The sequence below is a fragment of the Scyliorhinus torazame genome, chromosome 1, assembly GCF_047496885.1.
Source record: "Scyliorhinus torazame isolate Kashiwa2021f chromosome 1, sScyTor2.1, whole genome shotgun sequence".
Taxonomy (NCBI): Eukaryota; Metazoa; Chordata; class Chondrichthyes; order Carcharhiniformes; family Scyliorhinidae; genus Scyliorhinus; species Scyliorhinus torazame.
In genome coordinates, this window is record NC_092707.1 from 241372369 (window position 1) to 241400077 (window position 27709).

The following is a 27709-nucleotide window of genomic DNA, read 5'->3' on the forward strand; positions in this document are numbered from 1 at the left end:
CACCGGCCAATAATTACCTGGATCTTGGATATGGTACCTACTGCTGGCACTGTGCACCGATGATAAGGAAGTGAATGTTTAAGATGTTAGTTGGGGTGCCGATCAAGCAGGCTGTTTTTTCCTGGATGGTGTTGAGCTTCCTAAGTGTTGCTGGAGGTTCGCTCATCCATGAGCAGGATGTGGTGATATGCATCACTGTAAATACACAAGGGGTTAATGTAAATACACAAATACTAAGTAAACACTAGAGGGAGCACCAGAGATATCATGACATGCAGACATACAGCTAATGAACACATAGAATAGGACACAACCAATGGGCAGTCAAGACACCCAGAGGTGACACTACCACAAGGGGGCAACCCATATAAAAGGACAGGGCACACATGCTCTTTCTCTTTCCACAGGCGACACAGGGACAGATCAGAAGCATCACACCCACTGCATGGCTTAGAGCAGACTGGTTAGTTAGACTGAGTTACTACAGCAAGATTAGCAGGAGAGTCAAACTCAAGTAGGAGAATTGTTAACTGTTCAATAAATGTGTTAAACCTATCTCCAAGTCGGAACCTTCCTTTGTCAGAGCATACATCAAGGAAGCAGCTTATGCTACATGAAGAAGCATAACACAACACAGGGTGGCAATGGTCTAGTGTTAGTGTCACTAGTCTAGTAATCCAGAGACCCAGGGTCAAGCTCTGGGGACACGGGTTCCAATCCCAACATGGCAGGTAGTAAAAGTTTAATCCAAAACTGGAATTTAACGTAATGATGCAGCCAGTGTCGATCCTTACCTGGTCTGGCCCTACATGTGACTCCAGACACACAACAATGCCCTCTCAGTTGCATCAGATCACTAAAACATCAATAAGGAATTAAACCAGATCACCAGGCACTTACCTAAGCACCAGAAATGACAATGACAAACATAGCCCTGTCGATATTGCAAATTCCTCCTCACAATGATCTGGGAATTGGTAGCAAAGGTGGGAGACCTATCTCACAGACTAGTCAAGCAACAGCCTGACATTATCATATTCACCACATCATATCTTACAGATCATGTCCCTGATACCACTATGACCATCCCTGGGTATATCCTGTCCCACCAGCATGACAGGCCCATCAGAGGTGAGGGCGCAGTGGTATACAGGAAAGAGTTGCCTTGGGAAGGCACAGTGGTTAGCAGAGCTGCTTTACAGCACCGGAGATCTGGGTTCGATTCCGACCTTGGGTGACTGTGAATGTTTGCACTTTCTCCCCATGTCTGTGTGGATTTCCTTTGGGTGCTCCGGTTTTCTCCCATAGTCCAAACTTGTGCAGGTTAGCTAGATTGACCATGTTAAATTGCCCCTTAATGTCCAATGATTAGGTCATGGGTGCCAGTCTTCAGCCAATTTGATTAACTCCACATAATATCAAGTAACAACTGAAGGCACTGGATACTACAAAGGCTATGGGCCCAGACAATATTCTGCCAATGGTACCCTAGCCAAGCTATTCCAATACAGCTATACCATTGGCATCTACCCAGCATTATGAAAACATTCCCAGGTATGTCCTGCATGGAAAAAGCAGGACAAATTCAACCCAGCCAATTACCACCCCATCAGTTTATTTGCCATCATAGTAAAGTGGTGGAAGGGGTCATCAACAGCGCTATCAAACGTGACTTGTTTAGCAGTAACTTGCACACTGATGCTCAGTTTGGTTTCCACCAGGATCACTCAGCCCGCACCTCGTTGCAACCTTGGTTCAAACATGGACAAAGGAGCTGAAGTCCAGAGGGGAGGTGAGAGTACCTTGATATCAAGGCAGCATTTGACAGAGAATAGCATCAACAAGCCCCAGTAAAACTGGAGTCAATGGGAATCGGGGGGAAACTCTCCACTTGTTGGGGGTCATAGCTAGCACAAGGGAAAATAGTTGTGGTTGTTGGAGGTCAATCATTTCAGTTCCAGGTCATCACTGCAAGAGTTCCTCAGGGTAATGTCCTAGGCCATCCTCAGCTGCCTCATCAATGACATTTGTTCCATCATGAGGTCAGAAGTGGGGATGTTTGCTGATGACTGCACAATGTTCAACATCATTTGAGACTCCTAAGGTACTGAAGCAGTATATGAGCAAATGAGCAATATCTGGACAATATCCAGGCGTGGGCGGACAAGTAGCAAGTAACATTTACACCATACAAGTGCCTAGGCAATCACCATCTCCAAAATAAATAATCTAACCATTGCCCCTTGAGATTCAATGGCATTCACATTGTTGGATCCTCAACTATCAATATCTTGGGGATTACTACTCACCGAACCATATAAATAAAGCGGCCACAAGTTCAGGTCAGAGGCTAGGAATCCTGTGGAAGGTGAGTCACTCCTGACTCCCCAAAGCCTGTCCACCACCTACAAGGCACAAGTCAGGAGTGTAATGGAATACTCTCCACTTGCCTGGATGAGTGCAGCTCTAACTACACTCAAGAAGTTTGACACCATCCAGGACAAAACAGCCCACTTGATTAAGACCCCATCCATAAACATTCACTCCCTCCACCATCGACGAACAGTGGCAGCCACGTGTACCATCTACCAGATGCACTGCTGTAATTCACCAAGGCTCCTCAGACCACAACTTCCAAATCCACAACAACTATGATTGAGAAGGACAAGGGCAACAGACAAATGGCAACACCACTACCTGGAAGTTCCCTTCCAAGCCACTCACCATAAAATGCCATTCCCTCACTGTCAATGGATCCAAATTCTGGAACTTCCTCTCTAACATCATGGTGGGTATACCTACACCAAGACGTTCAAGAAAGCAGCTTTGAAAAGGCAATTAGGGATGGACAATAAATGCTGGCCTAGCCAGTGACACCCACATCCATAAATTAATGTCTAAACAACCTTATAATCTGCTGAAGCACAGGTTTCTGGAGGTTGAAAGAGCTAACATGCCCTGTTGAGCACTGAGATTTTCACCCAAGGTGGCAGCCATCTAAGCCCGAATGTCAGCAACCATGGATCACATGACCTTTGTCTAAGTTTCCATTACATCACTTACACAACAGGAAGCCTCGACCTGTGGTGCAGCAAAGGCTGAGACAGTGCCCAGCAAATGCTCTATCATGGGTTAATATGGCAGTGGGGTACCCATCAGTTCCATGGTGGAAAGGATGGGCTCCAAGAACTGCGAGTTGGCCTGTGTCTTACAGACTCCTCCAAGCTCCTCGTCAGTGAGTGAAGTACCACTACTAATAATAATTTGTATTGCCACAAGTAACCTTACATTAACACTGCAATAAAGTTACTGTGAAAATCCCCTAGTCGCCACATGCCGGCGCCTGTTCGGGTACACAGAGGGAGAATTCAGGATGTCCAAATTACCTAACAGCACATCTTTCGGGACTTGTGGGAGGAAACCGGAGCACCCGGAGGAAACCCACGCAGACACGGTGAAAACGTGCAGACTCCACACAGACAGTGACCCAAGCCGGTAATTGAACCTGGGACCCTGGCGCTGTGAAGCAACAGTGGTAACCACTGTGCTACCGTGCCACCCATTATTTGGCTATTACTATTTGGCAAGTCTGCCAGTACATCAAGCACCTCTGCACACCGTCACCAGTATTTTCCTGTATGTCACCCCAAAGAGGTCCTCATCTCCAGCAGAACTTGTCTGCCCAAGGGGATCTTGCACATGAGGTGGTCTACCCACTCCTTGACTGCAGCCCATTCACCACTGATCCCAATTCTGCACTACCCTCTGAAGTTCACACAGTGGCAATATCTGAGTTGGTGGCTACATGTGAATGGCCAAGTGCATGTGTCTCTTCACTGACATGGGGTTGTTCTTCCTCATTGCTCGTTTGAGGGTGAGCAGGCATCATCTCCTGACTCCTGTCTGAATGCACAAAGTGTGTAGATTTGGGAGTCACACCTTTTTTTCTTTGTGGCAACTCATTTATTCTGAATCCTCTCTATCTCCTTTTTGAATGCCTCCGATTCCTCTGACACTGATTTTGCTTCAAGTAGCTGTTTCCAGTCCATTTTTGCCAAATCACATCTCAGCTTAGTACACGTGGCTTTTCCCCAATTTAAAAGTTTTACTCATGGTCTGTCTGTATCCTGTTCCATAGCTACTTAAAAGTCAACTGAATTATAATCACTACTGTCAAAAATGGACTTCCACTCATACCCCACTTACCCAGATTCATCCCCTAAAACTACATCCAGAACTGCATCTGCTCTTGTTGGGTTTGCTACTGTCATGTGAGAGTACCTTTAAGAAATGGGTGTTTATTACTGCAGTGATGTCAGAGAGTGGGTGGAGCTGGGCTGTCTGTCAGCTTTTTACTTTCGTTTTAGGCTGTTTGCTGCAGGGTGTGTTTTAGTTTTGTTTTCAGAGCTGGATAGCCGCAGCCAGAAGGGGTATTAGTCTCTCTCCCTGTAATCTAAAGAATGTAACTCGATCCTTTGGTGATTTAAAATGAATAACTGCTCTCAGAAGTGACTTTAACCTTTTTATGCTGTACCACACCTGTAGAGTGGGCCGTGTGCTCCCCATACCACAATCTATTAAAAGTTGTGGGTCAGATGAACTCCATGATACACTTTGGGCCCAATAAACCCTGGCCAATAACAACTACACACAAACTAAAACTGATCTCCTGAATAAATTTTAAGAACTCAGTGAACTCGATACCTTTTGCACTGAATCTATCCCAAGTAATTGGAATCCCCTATTAAAACTGTCCTTTTTTTCCTGCACCTCAGCAATTGTTCTCATCTATCTCCCTCTGACTGTTTCGCTGTCTAAAGCAGTGGTCTCCAAATAGTTGATCGCAATCGACAGGCCGATCCCGGAGTCTTGAAAAGTCGATTGTCATTACACACCGAAGTGCTCCAATTGTGCCAAGACCCGAGATTTCTCATAATGACGAGTGAATCATCTCATGCCTGCCAAACTATGCCAAATTGCTCGAGACTTGTGATTCTCGTAATGACGAGCAAATCAGCTCATTGCATTCTGAACCGTGCCAAATTGCACAATTGGGATTTCTCGTATTGACAAATCAGCTCATTGCCTGCTGAACAACGGCAAATATCTGCGGGACCCGGGCAACAAGATTCTCGCAGGCGCCAAAACTTGGAATAAGGTGGTTGAAGACAAAATGATGACCAAGGAACCAGGGACCTCCAACAGGGCAGAAACCTACCATTTCCACCAGGAATTGGAAAACAAATTTATTTTTGCAAACCTGAAACGCAAGACCATTTGTCTCATTTATTAACTGAGTGTAGCTTTGAGTAAAAGAGGCAATTTGGAATGGCATCACAAGACAATGCATGCAAAATGTCAAGAAAATTTCCCCTTAAACACTGCAACTCGGACGAAGGAGGTTGGGGATCAGAGGCAATTTTGAAAGCTAAACAGTCGCTCTTTCCAAAGACTGTGGCCAAAGGCAAGGCAAGCAAAGAGTTGTCTTTTCGCATTTGCCATCTGCTAGCAGAACATAAGAAACCATTCACCGATGGCGAAGTTATCAAGGAGGCTATGACAGTTGCTGCCAACACTTTGCTCAAAGACTTGAAAAACAAAGATGAAATTATGACAACCATCAAGAGCATGCTGCTTTGCGCTTTAACAGTAGCCAGAAGGGTGGAATTGTTGCCCAAAGACGTGTCTCAGCAAATACACCAAGACTTATCAGGTTGTGAATGCTTCTTACTGCAGTTTTATGTATCAGTAGACATGGCGGACATGGCCCAGCTGACTGTTTTCATTCGCATGGAATTTAAAGACTTAACAACAAAGGAGGACTTTCCACACTTGTGCCACTCAAGAGAGGCAAGGATGTCTACAATGAATTCAAAAGGTTTGTGTCTGAATAAAACATTCTGATCAAGATACTGGTTTCAATCACAACCGATGGTGCACCATCAATGCTGGGTGTCAATACAGGCTTTGTTGCACTTTGCAGAAACGATCCTGACTTCCCCTCCTTTGTCAATTACCAATGTGTTATCTACCAACAAGCGCCGCCGAGTGAGATTATTGACTTTTCTCATGTAATGACAGTAGTCAAAATCGTCAACTCAATTCATGCCAGAGCTCTGCAACATCGCTTGTTCAAATCTTTACTTAATGAGTTTGATGCCACCTACGGTGCTTTGATCCTTCAAGCAGATGTGAGGTGGTTAAGCTGAGAAATGGTCCTCCAGAGATTGCTCCCTGAAATTATCACCTTTCATTCAAGAAATAAGGTGTACAACAAGCTGTCAGATAGTGTGTGGTTGCTAGACTTGCCGTTTCTTACGAACATAAGTGCAAAATTGAATGAGCTGAATTGTGATCTGTGAGGGAGGGACAGAGACGTGTCACACATGATCAGTGCAGTAAATGTGTTCAAGTTGAAACTCGGCCTGTGGTCCTCCCTGTTAAAGAACAAAATTACTGAACATTTCCCAAATCTGGAGAAAATCCAACAACAGGTCACACAGAAAGGGCCCCAGCCCAACAAATTCTGTGATCACCTCAACAAATTGGCAAAGGAATTCAACTGACGATTTCAGGAGGGAGACAAGATGGAACAGGTCATTATGCTTGTCTCAAATCCTTTTCTTCAAGTGAACATTGGAGATCTGACAGAAAACTATCAGCAGGTGTTTGAACAAAGCAGTAAACTTGACATGGAAATCATCATCATGCAAAATGACATAGAGCTGAAATCTAGGTCAAGGGACAAAAACGTTTGGGATGATGAATGCAGGAATTTCAGATATATTGTATTCTATGTATTTGGTGCAGTAAGGGTTAAAAACCTGGGTTAGTGTATGTATGACTGCTGCAGTCATGTTTTTAAAATACATCCTAGTTAGGGGAGGAGGTGGTGTAATGGTATTGTCACTGGGCTAGTAATCCAGAGACCTAGAATACTCTGGGCTCCCAGGTTCAATTCCCGCCACTACAGATGGTGAGATTTGAATTCAATAAAAATCTGGAATTAAAAGTCTAGTTATATCCATGAAACCATTGTCGATTGTCATAAAACCCATCTGGTTCACTAATGTTCTTTGGGGAAGGAAATCTGCCATCTTTACCAGTTCTGGCCTATATGTGACTCCAGACCCACAGCACTGTGGTTGACTTGTAACTGCCTCTCAAGGGCAATTAGGGATGGACAATAAATTCTGGCACAGCCTGCGACGCCAACATCCCATGAACACATTTTTTAAAAAACAATTAAGCTTGGAGCCAAAGGTACAATTAAAGCACTGTAAAAAGCTCCACCCTGTGGAGTTAATTAGATATCAGCTTGGCAAAATGTTGTTGTTACTGGGAGGAGCTGAAAAGCAAAGTTGGTTGTGAGTTAGGTGGAGATGTGAACATAAGTCAAACTCAGTTAAAATATGAAATGAAAGTCGCTTATTGTCACAAGTAGGCTTCAAATGAAGTTACTGTGAAAAGCCCCTAGTCACCACATTCCGGTGCCTGTTCGGGGAGGTTGGTACGGGACTTGAACCGTGCTGCTGGACTGCCTTGGTCTGCTTTCAAAGCCATCTCTTTAGCCCTGTGCTAAACAGCCCTTTCATATAATCAGAGCTAGGTTTGCAGTGTTGTTCCAAGCAGTTCAGAAGAGCGTGAATAGAAGGTGAGCTGTAACAAGCTGACTCAGCTTCTGAAAAATTGCATCTAGAGTTTCTGCATGGTTCTGACAGGACTCTGGGGCGTCATTCTCCGCCGGTGGGAGTCTCCATTTTTCCGGCGCCCGGGGGTTTCCCGACGGCGTGGGGCTGCCCCACAATGGGAAACCCCATTGACCGGCCGGTGTAACAGAGCATCCCGCCGGCGGGTCGGGGCAGAAATGTGGCGGGGCGGGATGGAGAATTTTGCTCCCGATCTTTTCTTTAAAGCAGTGTCAAAATATTTCTCATTCTCAAAGACATCTCTGTAAAGCAGGTATTCCTGAGGGCTAACTGTATTTTAACAGTGAATTGAGAGCTGAGATGGTTTTGTTGTTATTTGAGTGGGACTAAAGATAGCAGTCAGTCAATTCACTCTATTGATTAGCATTGTTTAAGGAGCAACTGTTAGCTATTTTATGCTGTGATGTTAAAGATATTTTAATACTGTGTTAGTAATAAAGCTTGTTTTAATATACCATATCACCAAGCCCAAGTATCACACTCATCTCACAGATGGCCAAATGGTGGACTGTTTGAGATGGGCCAGCTCAACTACAACCCAGACTTCACAGATAGTGTTCAAGCACAGATGTCACACTAAGAATAGGTGAGTGTTATTGCATAGCAAACATTTTTGGGAGTTATAGTAAAGTCACATTTTTAAGAATAGATCTTGTGCTGCATTTAGATTCTAAAAGTGATCTTGTGCTTAAAAAGGGCAGAGACCACTGGTCTGAAGTATGGTCATAGAGATTTGACTGACCTTCTTTGTTCTTCAGTTCAACCCATGAAACTTACTTTGATGCTCCTTTTAACACACATCCCTTTTAACCAGTATTGCAAACCCCTCCCTATCTTATCCCCTTCTCTAACCTGCCTGAAAACACTGTCACCAGGAATGCCCAGCTGACATTCCTGCCCTTCTTTAAGCCATGTTTTGATAATAGTAATGATATTATACTTTCAAGCGTCTCTCTGTACCCTCAGTTCATGGGCGGGTTTCACTAGATAGTTTGCATTGAATTCTGTACCACTAATCACGGAAAACCTTTTTTGTCCATTTTGTAGCCTTTATTTCCTTGATCGTCTATGCCCATGTACTCCTTATCTGCATTCTATTTCCAGTTTTGCTCCGCATCCTTCTGGATCTATGCTCAGGTCCCCCAACCTTGAGCCACACTCGTTTAAATCCTCTCTAATCGCAAACCTCCCAGCCAAGACATTGGTCACCCCATTGAAATGCAGCCTATTCTCACGTCGCCCAAATCCAATCCTAATATCCAAAGAACGTAAAGACCTCTCTTCTGCACCATCTCTCCAACAGTACATTCAGCTGCACTCTCCTCCTATTTCAGTAGTGCATGGTGTTAGGAGTAATCTAAAATATCTTTGATGTCCTACTTTTTAATTCCTTTCCTAGCTCTATAAAATCGGCCTACAGGACCTCATCCCTCTTTCTACTTTAGTCATTGATCAAAATGTGGACTATGACCTCTGGATGTTCACCCCCCCCCCCCCCCCCCCCAGACATTCTGCAGCCGGTCAGTGACATTTCAATCCTGGCACCAGGGAGGCAATATTCCATCCTAGAATCACCTCTGCAGCTAAAGAAACACCTATCTTCCCCAAACTATTGAATCTCCTATAACTATCGCTTTCTTGACCTTCCTTTTCCACCCTGCACAGCTGAGCTATTTATGTTATCATGGACTTGGCCCTGACTGCATTCCACAGGTGAACTCTCATTTGTGTTCAGAATTGAACAGTGTGAGGCACTTAGGGGATCCTCTCCACGACCTGACAGATCCAGCTTGGCTGTTTGATGGTCAACCAGTCCCTTTCTACCTGCTCATCCTTAAGGAGAAGCACGACCACCTCAAAAACATGCTGTCCACTTAGCTTTCAGCCTCGAGAATGCACCACAGTGAAGCCAGCTGCTGCTCAAGCTCTAAAGTCCATAGTGAAAGCTCTTCCCGCCAATGACACTTACTGCACATATGATTGTGCTGAGCATGGGAAATATGCTGAGGTTTCCACAGGGCACAGGGTATGCATTCCATGGGACTGAGGTGTCCTGTGACGCCTTTATTAGACTCATTAAAGTTAACGGAAATAAACTGAAGACTTATCAAAACATTAGAAAAGACTCATGAGTTACTCACCAATTAGTGTCTTCCCTACTGTTGTTGTCACTTAAGGTTTATTTTCCACCTTGTTCCTTCCATCTTGTTTTTGCTCTATCCACTCCACTGTTTCATCCTTGAATTCCTTCACGTCCACACCTCTGACCTCCGAGTTGTTGTTCTATTATGTAACCATTTTTTTTTTGTTCGATATCCGTCTATCTTTATATTCACGCCTCACCCCCCCACCCCCTTCCCCCCATTACCCCCCGGCAAAACCTGCCTCGGCCTCAGGCCTCTGCTCCTACTGTCACCATTGCTGTAGCTTTTAGCGTTGGCAGCAGCTGCTTTATGTCCTTCGCTCTCACTGCTGCTGCTGCCATGGTGGCCTCAGTTTACAGGTAGCGCTCTCATCCCTGAGTCAGAAGGTAAGCAAGCCACGCGAGAGCCCTGAATTTATAATCTAGGCTGACATTTAAAGAGCAGTACAGCAATACTACGTTGTCAGTGATGCTGTCAAACCGATAAGACATTACACCGAGTCTATCTGAACTGTCGGGTGGCATAAATGATCCCATACACTGTTCAAAGAAGAGCAAGGGAGTTCTCCTGTGAGACTGGATCAACATTTATCCCTCAACCAACATCATTAAAACAAATCACTGCGTTAATATTTCATTGCTGTGTCTGGAACTTGCTGCTCACAAATTGGCTGTCATGTTTCTTGCATTACAACAGTGACTACATTTGTAAACCATATAATTGGCTGTAAAATGAAAGATGATATATAAATGCAAGTTATTCATTTTTTATAACCCTTGATCACAGCACTTTTGCTAAGAGCATTCCCAAACTCCCTAGCCAGCACTTTGACATCACACCTCTGAGAACGCCTTACTCCACATCTTCACTTTGCCATACTTCACCTCTCCCATCACATTCACTGCCAATCTATGTTGTTATGGGAGAAAGTGGCAAATACTCTATATGGGCATAACAATGGAGTGGGCATCCCAGCATGCAGGCCCACCATGAAGAAGTGGCATTCTTGGTAATACATTCTGTTCAGCTGCCCCAGAGGTGGAGGTTGTATTCACGCACAGTGTTCCACCTTTTCACCCATTCTTAAAAGCTGGCATCCTGAAAATCCACCTAAGCCACAAGGGCTGCAGGAGAAAGAAAGGGAATAGGAGCAGTAAGACTATTTGTGTCCATCCTTTGATCTAGTGACATATGAGGAAGAACTGAAACTCTTCTTGTTTGTCCTTCAAGGCAAAGGTGACCATGTTCATCACCGGGGGTGTTTTTTAGGGTTCTGATGGGTGACTGCTAAGGCCGACCCACACTCAGAAGGCAAATAGAACTGATAGTGCAGATGATTACGTTTTGGATGAGTTGCTGGCTCAGAATTCCTCGGCCTGTGTTTTCTCTCTGTCTCTGTTTTCTCTGTGCCTGCTTTCAAATGATTAGATGTAGCAGTCTTGGGTGAGCTTCTCCAAGGACACAAAGTCAATATCAAAACTCCTAAATAAGCTTTCAGGGAATCCATGCAGCTTTTCCTTTGACTGTCATGAGAGCGTATCCCAGAGATAAGCTCTTTTTGGAATATTTTCTTTGGTAAGCTAATGTCCAGCTCAACTCAACTGCAACTGCTTCAATATATTGTGGATGCTTGGCATTCCAGCTTGTGTGACCTCCTCAGTGCCCGGCATTTTGGCTTACCTTCTTATCTTCAGAAAGCTTTGAAGATAGCTCAAGTAAAAGTGGTTGAGTATCTTGGCATGGTGCTGGCACATGGTCCAAGCCCCTAGGCATAGAGCAGATTGGGCATTAGGAACATAGGATCAGGAGTAGGCCATTTAACACATCGGGCCTGCTCTGCCATTCAATTGGATCATGACTATTCATCTACCTCAACACCACTTTCCTGCACTATCCCCATATCTGTCAATTTCTGTCTTGAACAAACTCAATGACTGAGCTTCTACTGCCTTCATGGGTAGAGATTCACCACCCTCTGAGTGAATAAATTCTTCCTCACCTCAGTCTTTAATAACCTACCAGTTATTCTGAGACTGTGTCCCCTGGTTTTGGGCTCACCAGCCAGGGGAACCATCCTGGAGGGCGATTTTGTGGCCATGCTGCACGTGATGCAAATACTGCTAAGTTGGGAAAATCCCGTGTGAACCCAAAAATGGGAGGCACAAACTAGTTTGCAATCTTCCTGATCCCTTCCTACTGGCACGAAACGGACCATGCTCATAAAGGGCAAGAAGGTGATTAGCATGCAATTGAATACATTCTAATATCGTTAGCAAGTTTAAAGTCAGATCTTTCGACCTAATACAATTTTCCTGTCCAGCAGCAGATGGCAGCTGGGTGCCAATTAATACTGGTCCTAACAAGCGTGGACCAGGCACAATGGACTCTTGAGAAGTAGCAAGGGAGTGACTACTCTCTTCGCTTACCTCCAGGGTGCCTAAGGGTGTCCTTCAAGGGAGGGGGTTCGGGTGTGGGGGGTGCTCATGCTGCCCTGGACGGGCTCAGGTTGGGGTCTTTTCCAAGGGATGGGAGTAGTGTGACAAGTCTTCCCTCTTTAAACCTGAAGTCCTTTGATGTGTTTCCCAGCAGGTCAAGTTGAAAGATCTGTCAGATCTTCTCTCTGATGTGGTGAAAATCTTTGAAGTGCTTGTTTCACATTCAGTTTAATTTTGCTTTTAATGTTTTCAAGCCTCTGGCCATGTTGGGAAGCCGAAAAGCTTTGAATTGCATTGTTTACAATCAATTTCACGCCCCATTTCCTCTTGACTGACAGGTCTAGACTATTTCATTTTTTTAAATTAAGGGGCAATTTAGCGTGGCCAATCCACCTACCCTGCACATCTTTGGATTGTGGGGCGAGACCCAGGCAGACAAGGGCAGAATGTGCAAACTCCACATGACAGCGACCCAGGGCCGGGACCAAACCCGGACCTCGGCACTGTGAGACAGCAGTGCTAACCACCAAAGTCCAGGTTATTTCAAAGGTGGGATGTGCTTTGTTTGTTTTTATTGCTCTACACAGTCGACAAAATCTAAAGTGCTTCCTCATTTCAGCTGCTGCATTTTCTAACCAGAGGTTTTTAAGCAGGGTTTTCCCTTGTTTGGAAGGCCTGACTAGAAAGACCAAGTTTCCTTTTTCATAGAGGGTCTTTTTCAACCTCTCATGCCGGAACAACATGCCTGTACTAGAGGTTGTTTTCAGCCACAGAAGAAGCTGCCACAGTTCAGAAAGTAAACTCCAGGGGGTCCTCAATGAGGACTTTTCACATCCAACATTAATTTCTCTATCTAGATATTATGACCATGCCGGGAGCTCGGATGCCTATGAAGCCCTCGGGTGGTCAGGTAAATGGCTGAACAGTACCTCTCAATCCTGCCACCCCGGCAGTACCAGGGTGACACTGCCAAGAGTCGGGGCCTGAAGTGAGGGGGCCAGCAGGGGACAGAGCCTTTGGTGACCTCCATATTGGAGTGGTTTTCCCTTGTGGGGGTGGGGGATTGAAGCCTTTTGATGGAGGGAGGGGGTTCAGGGGAGCATGGTGGGGGGGGGGGGGGGGGCGGCGGAGGGGGGCATGGCCCAGGGTTCAATGAGTGATGAGGCTGTCATTTCAGGATGTCTGTCACTGTGGGTTGCAGTTGCTTGAATGTTCTGTAGGAGGATCTGAGTTCAGATTGGGGGGGGGGGGGTGAACTCTGTGGGAAAGGGAGTCAAAACAATGGAGTTGCGGTTTGAGGTGTGAGATTCTTTGATGTTGATTAGTTACAATGATTCTATCCCTAATTATGATGTCTGCCTTCACCAGTGCCCACTCAGTGCTATAACCTCTTCATCTTACGTGGCTTAGCGCTATGTCTAGGTGTCTGCCCAAGAGGTGGAGGCGGTCTGCTGTCTTCCACGCCCCGTAGCCTGTGACAATTATGGCGGACATCCTCTGGGGGGCCTGGGCCTGGAGGGTTCCGCTGACTTTTGGGTGTCACTGGTGGCACCATGCCACTGTATTCTTCCCGCTTCCCCTGAGATGAGCTGATGTCAGGAAGGGGGGAATTCAGAAGGGCTGCTAGGGTCTCCTGGATGGAAGGCCTCAGGATGGGCTCCAACATTTTCTCCTCCCTCGGGGTGCTTGCTAGGGCCTCTGGACTGCTCCATGATATGCTGGGGTAGCTGGAGCAAGCTCCAGAAGCCTCAGCATCACCTGGAACTGCCATTCCTGGAGGCCTGACATTGCACCGTGGTTTCAAAGTCCTCAGCAATGGACCTCGACATCTGGACCCAGCTCTGGAGCCCCTGAGCAATGATCCTCTGTGTCTGCACCATGCTCTTGAAGCCCTCAGCCATGGTCCTCAGAGATGAGCCATGTCTTGGACTCCACCACTCATGGTTCAGACGTCCTGCCCCAGGATTTCCACTGTGGACGCCAACCTTGCAGGGTTGGCCTGGGTGCCGTGCAATGCCGACAACATCTCCTGCGCCTGAAGGCTTTGGGACTCCTCCAATTGGCCTAGCAGTTGCTGGAATATCACCAGCACTCCTGGATCTGTCTTTGCATGTCCAGCAGCTCTGGGAGAAACCTTTCCAAATGCTCAGCATCTGGCTGCGGGCTAGTTGAAACAGTAGTGGAAGGGAAAACAGCTTCAGAATGATAAACAGCGGAGAGATTCAGTGCTGGACCAGGCAATATGTTGTTCCTGCATGGTGTGGGAGCTGGTGGACCCCATTGCTGGTCCTAGTGAACACATCTTTCTGGGGAAGGTGGGACCTCTACAGACAGGATGGTCTACATCTGAACCTGAGGGGCACAAATATCCTGGGGGGGAGATTTGTTTGTGCTCTTTGGGGGGAGTTTAAACTAATGCAGCAGGGGCATGGGAACCTGGATTGTAGTTTTAGGGTACGGGAGATTGAGAGTATAGAGGTCAGGAGCACAGATTTGACTTCGCAGGAGGGGGCCAGTGTTCAGGTAGGTGGTTTGAAGTGTGTCTACTTCAATGTCAGGAGTATACGAAATAAGGTAGGGGAACTGGCAGCATGGGTTGGTACCTGGGACGTCGATGTTGTGGCCATTTCGGAGACATGGATAGAGTAGGGACAGGAATGGTTGTTGCAGGTTCCGGGGTTTAGGTGTTTTAGTAAGCACAGAGAAGGAGGCAAAAGAGGGGAGGTGTGGCGCTGCTAGTCAAGAACAGTATTACGGTGGCGGAGAGGATGCTAGATGGGGACTCTTATTCCGAGGTAGTATGGGCTGAGGTTAGAAACAGGAAAGGAGAGGTCACCCTGTTGGGAGTTTTCTATAGGCCTCCTAATAGTTCTAGGGATGTAGAGGAAAGGATGGCGAAGATAATTCTGGATAAGAGCGAAAGTAACAGGGTAGTTATTATGGGAGACTTTAACTTTCCAAATATTGACTGGAAAAGATATAGTTCGAGTACATTAGATGGGTCGTTTTTTGTACAATGTGTGCAGGAGGGTTTCCTGACACAATATGTTGACAGGCCAACAAGAGGCGAGGCCACATTGGATTCGGTTTTGGGTAATGAACCAGGCCAGGTGTTAGATTTGGAGGTAGGTGAGCACTTTGGGGACAGTGACCACAATTCGGTGACATTTACGTTAGTGATGGAAAGGGATAAGTATACCGCGCAGGGCAAGAGTTATAGCTGGGGGAAGGGCAATTATGATGCCATTAGACATGACTTGGGAGGGGTCGGTTGGAGAAGTAGGCTGCAAGTGTTGGGCACACTGGATATGTGGAGCTTGTTCAAGGAACAGCTACTGCGCGTTCTTGATAAGTACGTACGGTCAGGCAGGGAGGAAGGCGTCGAGCGAGGGAACCGTGGTTTACCAAAGAAGTGGAATCTCTTGTTAAGAGGAAGAAGGCGGCCTATGTGAAGATAAGGTGTGAAGTTTCAGTTGGGGCGCTTGATAGTTACAAGGTAGCGAGGAAGGAGCTAAAGAGAGAGCTAAGACGAGCAAGGAGGGGACATGAGAAGTATTTGGCAGGTAGGATCAAGGAAAACCCAAAAGCTTTCTTTAGGTATGTCAGGAATAAAAGAATGACTAGGGTAAGAGTAGGGCCAGTCAAGGACAGGGATGGGAAGTTATGTGTGGAGTCTGAAGAGATAGGCGAGATACTAAATGAATATTTTTCGTCAGTATTCACTCAGGAAAAAGAGAATGTTGTGGAGGAGAATGCTGAGACCCATGCTATTAGAATAGATGGCATTGAGGTACGTAGGGAAGAGGTGTTGGCAATTCTGGACAGGCTGAAAATAGATAAGTCCCCGGGGCCTGATGGGATTTATCCTAGGATTCTCTGGGAGGCCAGGGAAGAGATTGCTGGACCATTGGCTTTGATTTTTATGTCATCATTGGCTACAGGAATAGTGCCAGAGGACTGGAGGATAGCAAATGTGGTCCCTTTGTTCAAGAAGGGGAGTAGAGACAACCCCGGCAACTATAGAGCCTCACGTCTGTTGTGGGTAAAGTCTTGGAGGGGATTATAAGAGACAAGATTTATAATCATCTAGATAGGAATAATATGATTAGGGATAGTCAGCATGGCTTTGTGAAGGGTAGGTCATGCCTCACAAACCTTATCGAGTTCTTTGAGAAGGTGACTGAACAGGTAGACGAGGGTAGAGCAGTTGATGTGGTGTATATGGATTTCAGTAAAGCGTTTGATAAGGTTCCCCACGGTAGGCTATTGCATAAAATACGGAGGCTGGGGATTGAGGGTGATTTAAAGATGTGGATCAGAAATTGGCTAGCTGAAAGAAGACAGAGGGTGGTGGTTGATTGAAAATGTTCAGAATGGAGTTCAGTTACAAGTGGCGTACCACAAGGATCTGTTCTGGGGCCGTTGCTGTTTGTCATTTTTATAAATGACCTAGAGGAGGGCGCAGAAGGGTGGGTGAGTAAATTTGCAGACGACACTAAAGTCGGTGGTGTTGTCGACAGTGCGGAAGGATGTTGCAGGTTACAGAGGGACATAGATAAGCTGCAGAGCTGGGCTGAGAGGTGGCAAATGGAGTTTAATGTAGAGAAGTGTGAGGTGATTCACTTTGGAAGGAATAACAGGAATGCGGAATATTTGGCTAATGGTAAAATTCTTGAAAGTGTGGATGAGCAGAGGGATCTCGGTGTCCATGTACATAGATCCCTGAAAGTTGCCACCCAGGTTGATAGGGTTGTGAAGAAGGCCTATGGTGTGTTGGCCTTTATTGGTAGAGGGATTGAGTTCTGGAGTCATGAGGTCATGTTGCAGCTGTACAAAACTCTGGTACGGCCACATTTGGAGTATTGCGTGCAGTTCTGGTCACCTCATTATAGGAAGGACATGGAAGCTTTGGAACGGGTGCAGAGGAGATTTACCAGGATGTTGCCTGGTATGGAGGGAAAATCTTATGAGGAAAGGCTGATGGACTTGAGGTTGTTTTCGTTGGAGAGAAGAAGGTTAAGAGGAGACTTAATAGAGGCATACAAAATGATCAGAGGGTTAGATAGGGTGGACAGTGAGAGCCTTCTCCCGCGGATGGAAATGGCTAGCACGAGGGGACATAGCCTTAAACTGAGGGGTAATACATATAGGAAGGAGGTCAGAGGTAGGTTCTTTACGCAAAGAGTGGTGAGGCCGTGGAATGCCCTACCTGCAATAGTAGTGAACTCGCCAACATTGAGGGCATTTAAAAGTTTATTGGATAAGCATATGGATGATAATGGCATAGTGTAGGTTAGATGGCTTTTGTTTCGGTGCAACATCGTGGGCCGAAGGGCCTGTACTGTGCTGTATCGTTCTATGTTCTATGTTCTATGATCTGTAGCAAGTATTGGTTGCTCAAGCAACTTCGGCTTAGGGATGATGAGCTGGAGTCTGAGATTCGGACACTGCAACACAGGAGAGTTATCCGGATGCTGTGTTTCTGGAGACAGTCACATCCCTTACATTAAATACTGAATTTTGCCAGTGGTCAGGGACAGGATGATGTGACTATGAGTGAGGCAGGTAGAGGCTTACAGGAACCTCAGCCCTTGCCCTTGTCCAACAGGTTTGAGATTCTTGCTCCTTGTGTGGAATAGAGTGGGTACTTTTGGGAGGTGAGAAAACTGACCACACACCGTGATACAAGGAGCCATTTAAGTGGGAGAAGAAAAGAGAAATGTATTCGTAATTGAGAATAGTATCGTTAGGGGCATAGACACTGTTCTCTGTGACCAGGATCAAAGGTTCCAAAGGTTGTGTTGCCGGTGCCAGGGATCAGGATATCTTATCTGGCTGCAGAGGAACTTGGTGTGGAAGGGTAAAGAGGGTAAAGATCCAGTTGCTGCGGTCCACATAGGTATCAACGACATAGACGACATAGGTAGAACAAGAATCAAGGTTCTGCTGAAGGACTATGAGCAGCTAGGGGCTAAATTATAAAGCAGAACCAAAAAGGTAATAATCTCCAGGTTACTAACTGAGCCATGGGCTAATTGGCACAGGGTCAATTAACGTGGCTCAAAGGTTGGTGTGGGAGAAATGGGTATGAATTCATGGGGCATTGGTACCAGTACTGGGGCAGGAGGGAGCTGTTCTGATGGGACAGTCTTCTTCTGAATCATGCTGGGACCAGAGTCCTGGCGAATTGCTAAACTAGGACTGTAGATAGGGCTTTAAATTGAATAGTGAGGTGGGGGGTTCAGTTGCATGGAAAATTAGAAGATCAAAGTTAAAGGAGAAGGTAAGAGTGAAGAGTGCAGGTTAATGATGAGGTGGATTGATACCAGAAAATAAGAGGAAGGGACAGAATGAGTGAATATCATATTGCACCAAGGAATCATACAAGAGTAGAGAAATTTAATAATTAATAAGCTTATAGGCTTTTTATCTGAATGCATGAAGCATTGGGAATAAATCACTGAGTTAACAGTGCAAATGGAGACCAAAGGTTATGATTTGGTCTCGATTACTGAGACATGGGTACATGGAGACCGGCTCTCGGAGTTAAATGTCCAACTGTACTCATTTTTTTGATAGGATAGACAGAAAGGTAAAGGAGGTGGTGCAGCTCTGCTGGTAAAGGAAGGTGCTGTGAGAAACATACATGCAATGGAGGTCAAGACGTGGAATCAGTCTGGGTAGAAATAAGAAATAGCAAAGGGAAAGCAATCTATAGGTCCCCGTAGTTACGCAGTGGGAACCAGGAAATGGTGGGGGTTTGTAACAAATGTACGGCAATAATCATGGGTGATTTTAATATACATATAGACTGGAATGATCAAATTGGCAAGGGCAGCCTTGAGGGAGAGTTCATCAAATGAGTTAGAGATTGCTTCTTGGAACAATATGTTGTGGAACCAAGCAGGGAGCAGGCTCCTCTGGATTTGGTATTGTATAATGAAGAGGAATTAACTAATCACCTCATAGTTAAGTATGCTCGATGGTAGAGTGACCATAGCATGATAGAATTGCAAATTCAGTTTGAGAGTGAGAAACTGGAGTATCCACACTAGAGTTCTGGACTAAACAAAAGTCATAGGCATGAGGACAGATTTGGCCCTAGTGGACTGGGCAGGAAGACTAAAAGGTAAGGCAATTGATGAGCAGTGGCAAGTGTTTAAGGAGATATTCAATTCCTCACAACTAAAATATATTCCAGAGAGGAAGAAATATTGTAAGGGGGAGAAAAAAAACATCCCTGGCTAATCAAGGAAATTAAAGATAGCATAAATACAAAAACTAAGGCATACCATATCGCAAAGGCCAGTGGCAGGATGGAAGATTGGGGAACTTTCAAAGATCAACAAAGGATTACTAAAACAGTAATAAAAAAAGGAAAATTCTGAAAGAAAATTAGTACAAAATATAAAAAAGGATAGCAAAAGCTTCTGTAAGCATATAAAAGGGAAGAGTGTAGCTAAAGTGAATGTTGGTCCCTTGGAGGATGGGACTGGGGAGTTAATACTGGGGAACAGAGAAATGGCAGAGATGATAAATCAATATATTGCAGCAGTGTTCAAGGTGGAGGGCACGAGTACCATCCCAATAGTAACAGGTAATGGAGAGCTAATAGAAAGGGAGGAACTTAGGACAATCATAATCAATGGGAAAAAAGTGGCAAACAAGTTATTGGGATTGAAGACAGACCATGCATTTGCGAAGAAGCCTCAAATAATGGAATGGGCGCGAGGTAAGGTGGTGCACTGCAGTACACCCCCCAGAGCCACTTTGTGGTGGTCTGCTATGTCCTCCACAACCTGGCGCAGTTAGCGGGGCAACGTGCTGGAGGAGGAGGGGGAGGAACATGTGTCCACCTCTGAGGTAAAGGATGAGGCCGAAGAGGTAATGGACCAGGAGGGGCTGGGAGACAAGCCTGGGAGGACCCGTAGGACCAGTTGGAGGATGGAGGACAGGTGGCTGTGGTGAGGGTCCGGCAATACCGGCAGGCCAGGGAGGCCTTCATCCTCACCTGCTTCATATAGGACCTGGCCTCATCCGTCATTCCCCCTCTCCCAACCCCCCTTCCCCCACTTTGTTCCTCAGCCTTCCCCCCCCCCCCCAATTTGCTAACCCCCTTCACCCTTCTCCCCACCCACCATTTCCCATCCTCCCAGATTCTGTGGAACATCATTCCAGAGCGATGATGGGACTCTGTCAGTGGGTCATTGTCGAGGGCTGGGTGAGGGAGGGTGGAGGTGATGATAACCCACTGTGAGCTGAGCGCCGGTGCTCCTCATTCAGTGCCATCGTCTGACCCCTGCCTGTCTGTGAGTGCTCGTTCACACGCATCACCTGCACGTGGTGGACCAGAGCGGGAGGGTTGGCGGAGGGGGACATCCAGGAAGTGGCAGCAGCTGTCAGCTTGGGGAGTGTGACCAGAAGGACAGGTACAGAGATCAGTGGCCTCCACCAGGCCGCACGGGTGAGTTGTGTTATGGACCAGGGTTTAGAGAACCCCAAAGTGTATCATGGAGTTCACCTGACCCACAACCTTTAATAGATTGTGGTATGGGGAGCACACGGCCCACTCTACAGGTGTGGTACAGCAGAAATGGAAAAGTATTTTTTAAAGCAAAACAATGTTTATTCCATGAATTCAAGTTAACCTTTTTAAAGCAAACAATGAACATCCTTCATGCATGTTTGACCAGGTTCGTTCCTTAAATTTCTGAACCTTTGTCTGAGGGCTTCAGGCACTAGTTCATATGCACCTAAGATGGATTTTTTCACCTCCTCATACATCCCTGATACCTCCTCCGATAGGGATGCAAACACTTCACTAGCCCTACCTACCAGCTTTGTTTGAATCAGTCTTGTGGCCATTTAATTTGTTCAGCTATCTTCTCAAATGAAATGAAAAAGGCTTCCACTTGCTTCTCGTCAAACCTTGGCAATGCTTGGACATATTTAAATAGATCCCCACCAAGCCTTTGACTATGATGCTCTTTCTCACTATCCTCATCACTATCATCCAACTGTACGTTTCCCTTTATGCCTGCCAATGTTAACTGACTGTCATGTTTCATGGCCATTTTCTGAAGTTCAAACTCTCTCTCTTTATCTTTTTTCCTGATCTGTATCTCCCTTTCTCTTTCTTTTTCCTCTCTATCTCTTTTGTATTCAAGCTGCTTTAATTCTTTCTCATGTTCCATTTGTTTAATTTGCAACTGAATTTTTGCCATTTCCAATGAGTCAAACTGTATCTCAGGCAACTTTAAATGCTTAGCCACCACCATAATTACCTCATCTTTACGCATTTTATCAGGTAATGTTAACTGCAATGTTTTTGCCAAACCTAACAGTCTGCTTTTAGTCTCTCTCCGTAAGGTACTGCGTGCTATGAATTCAAGATAACCTTTTTAAAACAAACAGTGAACATCTTAGCAACATTAATTCAAATACAACCCCCAAAGAATACAACACTAAGTAATCCGTAAGCTGTCCTTTTAACATCCAAAAGGCTTTGAAAAAAAACTTTAAACAGAAGCACATTAGGTTTACATTCACAACTGAGAACATTTATAATTCTGAATTCACCAAATGATCAACAGATAGTCTTTTCATGGCAGAGAGATCAACAGTATAGCTGCTCTATCGGGCTTCAGCTCCAACACTGAAAACGAAACTAAAACACATGCTGCAGCAAATAGCCTAAAATGAAAGTAAAAAGCTGACAGACAGCCCAGCTCCACACTCTGACATCACTAATAAGCACCAATTTCTTAAAGGTCCATTTCTTAAACTCCCATTTCTTAAAGGTACTCTCACATGACAGTTGGCACCAGATCATCGACCGCCCCCCCCCCCCATGGGTATGCACCTGGCACCTCCCCCACACAGCACCTTTCTGTATCTTGGCCCAGCCCAGCCATGTCCAGCAGTGCCACCAACACTGCCCCCCATACTCTCCATCCCCGCCCCCACCATACAGGCCTTCTCCCCAAACCCTCCCCTCGCCGAAACCCCCATGCAAGAGTGCCCCGTATACCTCCCCGCACCCCCTGAGGAACAGCATGTGAGGTTAACGTGCCCCATATGTATCACTGCAGGAGAAGTTGGCCCACAATAGACGGGAGATTGCCCAGACGAACAGCAGGGTGCCAGATATCAGGGGCGGGATTCTCCGCAGGCGTGATTATCCGTTATGCCGCCGCCCGGGGGTTTCCCGACGGCGTGAGGCTGCTCTACAATGAGAAACCCCATTGACCAGCCGACGTAATGGAGAATCCAGCCAGCGCGTCAAGGCAGAAATGTGGCGTGTTGGGACAGAGAATCCAGCCCCAGATTCCTCACCCCTATGAGGAACACGCCTTGGAGGTCGCAGGATTGGCGAGAACAGATCGGTTACCAATGTAGAAGTTGGTGTACGTTGCAGAGGCGAGGATCCACCGGCCCCCACCCAGGTGACCTGGCAGACATGAGTTGTTAAAGTCAAACACTGACCCATTCCTTCCACCTACCACATGTCCATTCTCCTGCAGGATCTCCATCCGACGGTGCCAGCCAGTCCAGGATGCCCCTCCCACACCAACGTCCCATGAGAATACCTCGGAGGGGAGCTCCAAGGAGACTACCGTATTCACGGCAAGAGCTGTCATCCCCACTCTCCAGCAACGTAGATGCACACACCTCGGTAGGCGACAGTAATGGTCAGGCTTCTGGGGCACATTCTGGTGAGCACCACACAGTTGCTGATGCACATCAGGTGGGGGGAGACGGGAATACCCAGGAGAGGCAGCAGTTGGAGGGCTGCTGGATCCCAGGACCCAGCTGGGTCCCAGTCAGGTGCTGAGCCTCTGGACCAGCTTTACCCAGAGCTGAATCAGTCGATATGGTGTGGGCGTGATATTCAGAGGGAGATGTCAGCTACACTCCAGTAGGTCCCAGATTAGAGAGGTCCCAGAGGCTATGGATGCAGGAGATAGCACGGGCAATTCGTGGCACCCAGGCCAACACTGCTAGGGTGGTGAAAGCAGTGGAGAGCCTGGTGCACAACATCAGAAGCATGTGTGGTGGTATCCAAGGCGTGACAGTCAGTGACAGTCATGGCTGAGCAACTCAACGGCAAGTCCCAGTTGCTGAGGGACCTTTTTTTATATTTTAAGTATCCAGTTCTTTTTTTCCAATTCAGGGGCAATTTAGAGTGATCAATCCACCTACCCCGCACATTTGGGTTGTGGGGGTGAGACCCACGCAAACAGGGGGAGAATGTGCAAAACTCTACATTGACAGTTATTGGGGGCCGGGCTCGAACCTGGGTCCTTGGTGTCGTGAGGCAGCAGTGTTAACCACTGCATCACCGTGCCGCCGCCCCACCCCTCCCCCCTTCCTTCCCAGGTGGACCTTTCTGAGCAGTTGCAGAGCAGGTCCCAGTCGCAGATGGGCATTGCCGAGGTGCTCCAGAGCATGTCCCAGTCATAAGATCATCGCTGAGGGTGTTGACACCGTGCTGCAGACATTGGGGAGCCAGCAGGACAGGCAGAGCCAGATGATGCCGGGGCAGCCAGGGCACAATCCAGCTGCTCCTTCTTCCCGAGGTGAACCCCAGGGCCCTATGGGCACTGACAGGGAGGAGGGGGTGCTGAGTGCTCAGCCGGAGCCACCATACGAAGTGGCGACAGCAGCCGCCATCTCCCCCGGGTTCCATCCCCCTGACATCGGCGCATCTCGGGGTCATCACCCAGAACAGGGTGGCATGGCAGGGCATGTGCCACCAGCAAGTACCTACCCCCCCCCCCCCCCCGAGGGCCTCCGGAGGACGCGCACCAGTGCATCGAAAGACAGGGGGCGCGGTAAGCAGCAGGCTGCTTCTGATGTGCATCTTGGGGACACACCTAGATGCAGCTTGGAGCACGGAAGGCTGAGCGGGTGGAGGATCACTGAGAGGGCACTGGGTGTAAGGGAGGGGTAGGGGGGTAAGGGAGAGGGGTGGGGTGAGAGGTGGAAGGGGTGGGGAAGGTGAGGCGCCATCATCAGGTGCTAGGGGCAGTTGAGGACACATACGTGCAGCATTGAAAAAGCGTTGCACCCGAGAAATATGACGCCTCTGGCACTTTCGTCCGCAATGCGGGCTGACCATCAAATCTCTGCCAAGCCTTCCCAGTCATGGGGGTTCTGGATTTCACCACCCCGCCCCCCCCCCCCCCCCCCCCCCCCACCCCATCATGCAGGCTATGGGCGTGAGCACTAGGCAGTCAGGCAGGACTCAGATTTTGGTATAGATTGAGTAGGACAGGAAATCAGCCCTCGGCAGGTTATCATCATTCCCTCTGCCTTCGACAGTGAACCACTGACAGTGCTGACACAGTCCTATCACCCTGGAGTGATGTTACATAGACTCTGGGAGAGTGGAATAGTGGGGTGAGGAGGGGAATTGAATGGGTGGGGTGGGAAGGGTGGAAAGGGGGGAATGGGGGGTGAGAGAGGGGGAGGGGGTGCGATGACGGACAAGACCACGCCCTATGTGAAGTGGTCGAGGGTGAGGGCCTCCCTGGCCCTCTGGGCTTGTCGGACACTCACCGCTGCCACCTGTCCTCTATCGTCAGCCTGGTCCTGCGGTCCTTCCCGGGCTCAACATTCAGCTCCTCCTAGTCTGGCGCCTCTTTGTCCTCCTCCTCCTCAATGTCCATATGTTCCTCCCCTCCACCTCGAGCACATCACCCCGCTACTGTGCCAGGTTGTTGGGGGGTACAGCAGACCACCATAAAGTAGGCAACTCTCTGGGAGGAGTACAGCAGGGCACCACCTGGTTGAGGCATCGGAACCACATTTTGAGCAGTCCGATGAACCGCTCAATGGCAGTCGAGGCTGCATGGGCCTCGTTGTATCGGGTCTCTGCATCAGTCACTGGCCTCCATAATGCCGTCATTAGCCAGGTCCTCAGCTCCTTAACTCCAAGAGCCAACCGGCCATTCTGGGGTGGTAATCGAAGAAGCCGGACATGTCAGACTGCCCCAGGATGTAGCTGTCGTGCACACTCCCTGGGAAGTGTGCATGATCCGGAGGTAGAGATCGCCGATGAGCTGGACTTTCAAGGAGTGGAAACCCTTCCTGTTGATGTAGGGCATTCCCAGATGGCCCGGTGTGTGCAAGGCGACATGCATATCATCTATTACCCCCTGGACCTGGGGCACCCCGGCGATGGTGGAGAATTGAGCTGCCCGGGCATCTTGTTGGGCCTGGTTCATGTTGAAGTCCAAAAGAACAGTGACACCTGTACACCCTGGGCTGTCCCTGGCCTCCCCCTCCCTGGCCGGATGGGAGGCTGGGTCCTCAGGGTGTGGGCGGGGCCCTGCACATGGGCCACCGAGTCGAGTCTCTGTTGACATTGCTGTCATGATATTCAGATAAACATCATGGTGCAAACACACAAACACACTGATGGACAGATCAACGGACCAATCAATACACACGCAACACCACAGCCAATCACAAGCAAGAGCAGACACACTATAAAACGGGGAACACGACACTTCCGATGGATTCCAGCAGGAGACAGCTCAGGGCATAGAGCTCACAGCAAGCCACTCAGACATTCACCATGTGCCGAGTGCCTCTCCAAGATAGTGTTAGGGCTGGGTCCACAGGTTAGAGGGTAATGAACGAACCAAAGTAACCAGTTTACAAATGTTAATAATTGTTAGTAATAAAACTGAGTTGTACCTTCCGCAACCGTGTTAGTTCGTCTGTGTAGCAGAGCACCCAACACGACAATTGCTACCACCGCCTCCTCCGGCATCTGGCCGTCTGACCTGCCAGCAGCACCACAAAAGGCACCTTCCGCGGGGGTCCAAGATATCATCCATCCCGTGTAATATCTGCAAGGAATTAGAGAGAGTGTGAGACTGAAATCCAGCGGTGTTTTCCACCCTGGGATCCTCCATTTCCCCATAGAGCCCCCCCTCCATTGCCCTCCCCTCCACATCCCCTCTATCCGACACACCCTGCCCACACATACCCGGCCGCTGCAGGGGTCCCTGGTCGCCAGATCCCACTCCCTGGGCGGGATTCCCCGCCCCGCCGCGCCACATTTCTGCCCCGACTTGCCAGCGGGGTTCTCCGTTACGCCGGCCGGTCAATGGGTTTCCCATTGTGGGGCAGCCTCACGCCGTCGGGAAACCCCCAGGCGCCGGCATAACGGAGAATCACGCCGGGGGAGAATCCCAGCCCCTCTACCCCAACCACCCGCACAAAATGTTGCCTGTACTGGGTGCTGCTCCCTCTGCGGTGCACACCCCCACCCACTGGTCGCGGAAATGTCCCCGGTGCTGGGGTCCAGCCCCTGGGTTTTCGGAGGTTGTTTTTAAATAAATTTAAAGTACCCAATTCTTTTTTCCAATTAAGGGGCAATTTAGGGTGGCCAATTCACCTACCCTGCACATCTGTGGGTTGTGATGGTGGGACCCACGCAGGCATGAGAAGAATGTGCAAACTCTACAAGGACAGTGACCCGGGGCCGGGACTGAACTCGGGTCCTTGGTGCCGTGGGGCCGCAGTGCTAACCACTGCACCACCGTGCCACCCCTGGGTGATCAGATGTTGAACACTGCATCCATCGTGTTGCTTCCTGTAGTGTTCAAGCACAGTGTCCAGGCATCACAGATTGGTTAGGATGCTCGGCAATAACTGCCACATGCTCCATGGCATTCCTACCCAGGGGAATCCAATTGGGAACTGTGAAATGCTCACCAAACTACGTTTGCCAATTCCTTATTAGCAAAAGCCTTCAGCCGTAAAGCCAGAGGCCTCCATGGTCAGTGGTAGTTACGGGTGGTCGGTGGGGCAGCCAAGCAGGGGCTGGGGACGCCCCCGTAGTGGGTATACACGATCCAGGAGGTGGCATGGTGAAACACCCTCCTACCCACCCCCTAGCCCATGGCTGACCCCCACCCCTGCCCCCTCCCACCACCACCGAAGGCGGCCCACGCCAACCAGTCTGGCCCCCGTAGGACCTTCCCCACCCCCCAGAAACCCAGTTCCCCCGGGTTCATTGCCCGAGAATGAAGATGGCTACTCACCTCCTCGGATCCCCACAGCAGCCATTCCGCCAGCTTCATGTTTTTAAAAAGCCCCCGACGACATGGGGCTGCCCCACAATGGGAAACCCATTGATCGGGGCGCCTGTGTGGCCACTTGTTGAGGAAGCCATTAGATTACGGGGGTCTGTTAGACAGGGGGTCGCTCCCATTAATTGTATGGAGATTGACCTTAAGTGGTGATTATTGGTTTCAAACCACACCAAGGTGGGATTCTGATTTCGCAAAGGGAGTGGACAGGTTAGATCGCAAACCGATCAGCGCTTGGCACGGTTCTCGATTTTAGCCACTATCTAACGGCCGGGTTGCACTCTCGCTAAAGTGCGGTGCGGCCATTAAGTCAC

At 48.0% G+C, this 27709-nt stretch overlaps 1 long non-coding RNA gene across 1 annotated transcript; it reads right to left on the reverse strand.

Moving 5' to 3' along the window:
- Positions 1-27709, reverse strand: LOC140384379 (uncharacterized). The gene is made up of 3 exons (XR_011940074.1): positions 27348-27709; positions 25993-26147; positions 1-195 (listed from the first exon to the last, which is right to left on the reverse strand). It is a non-coding gene; the product is annotated as an uncharacterized lncRNA (long non-coding RNA).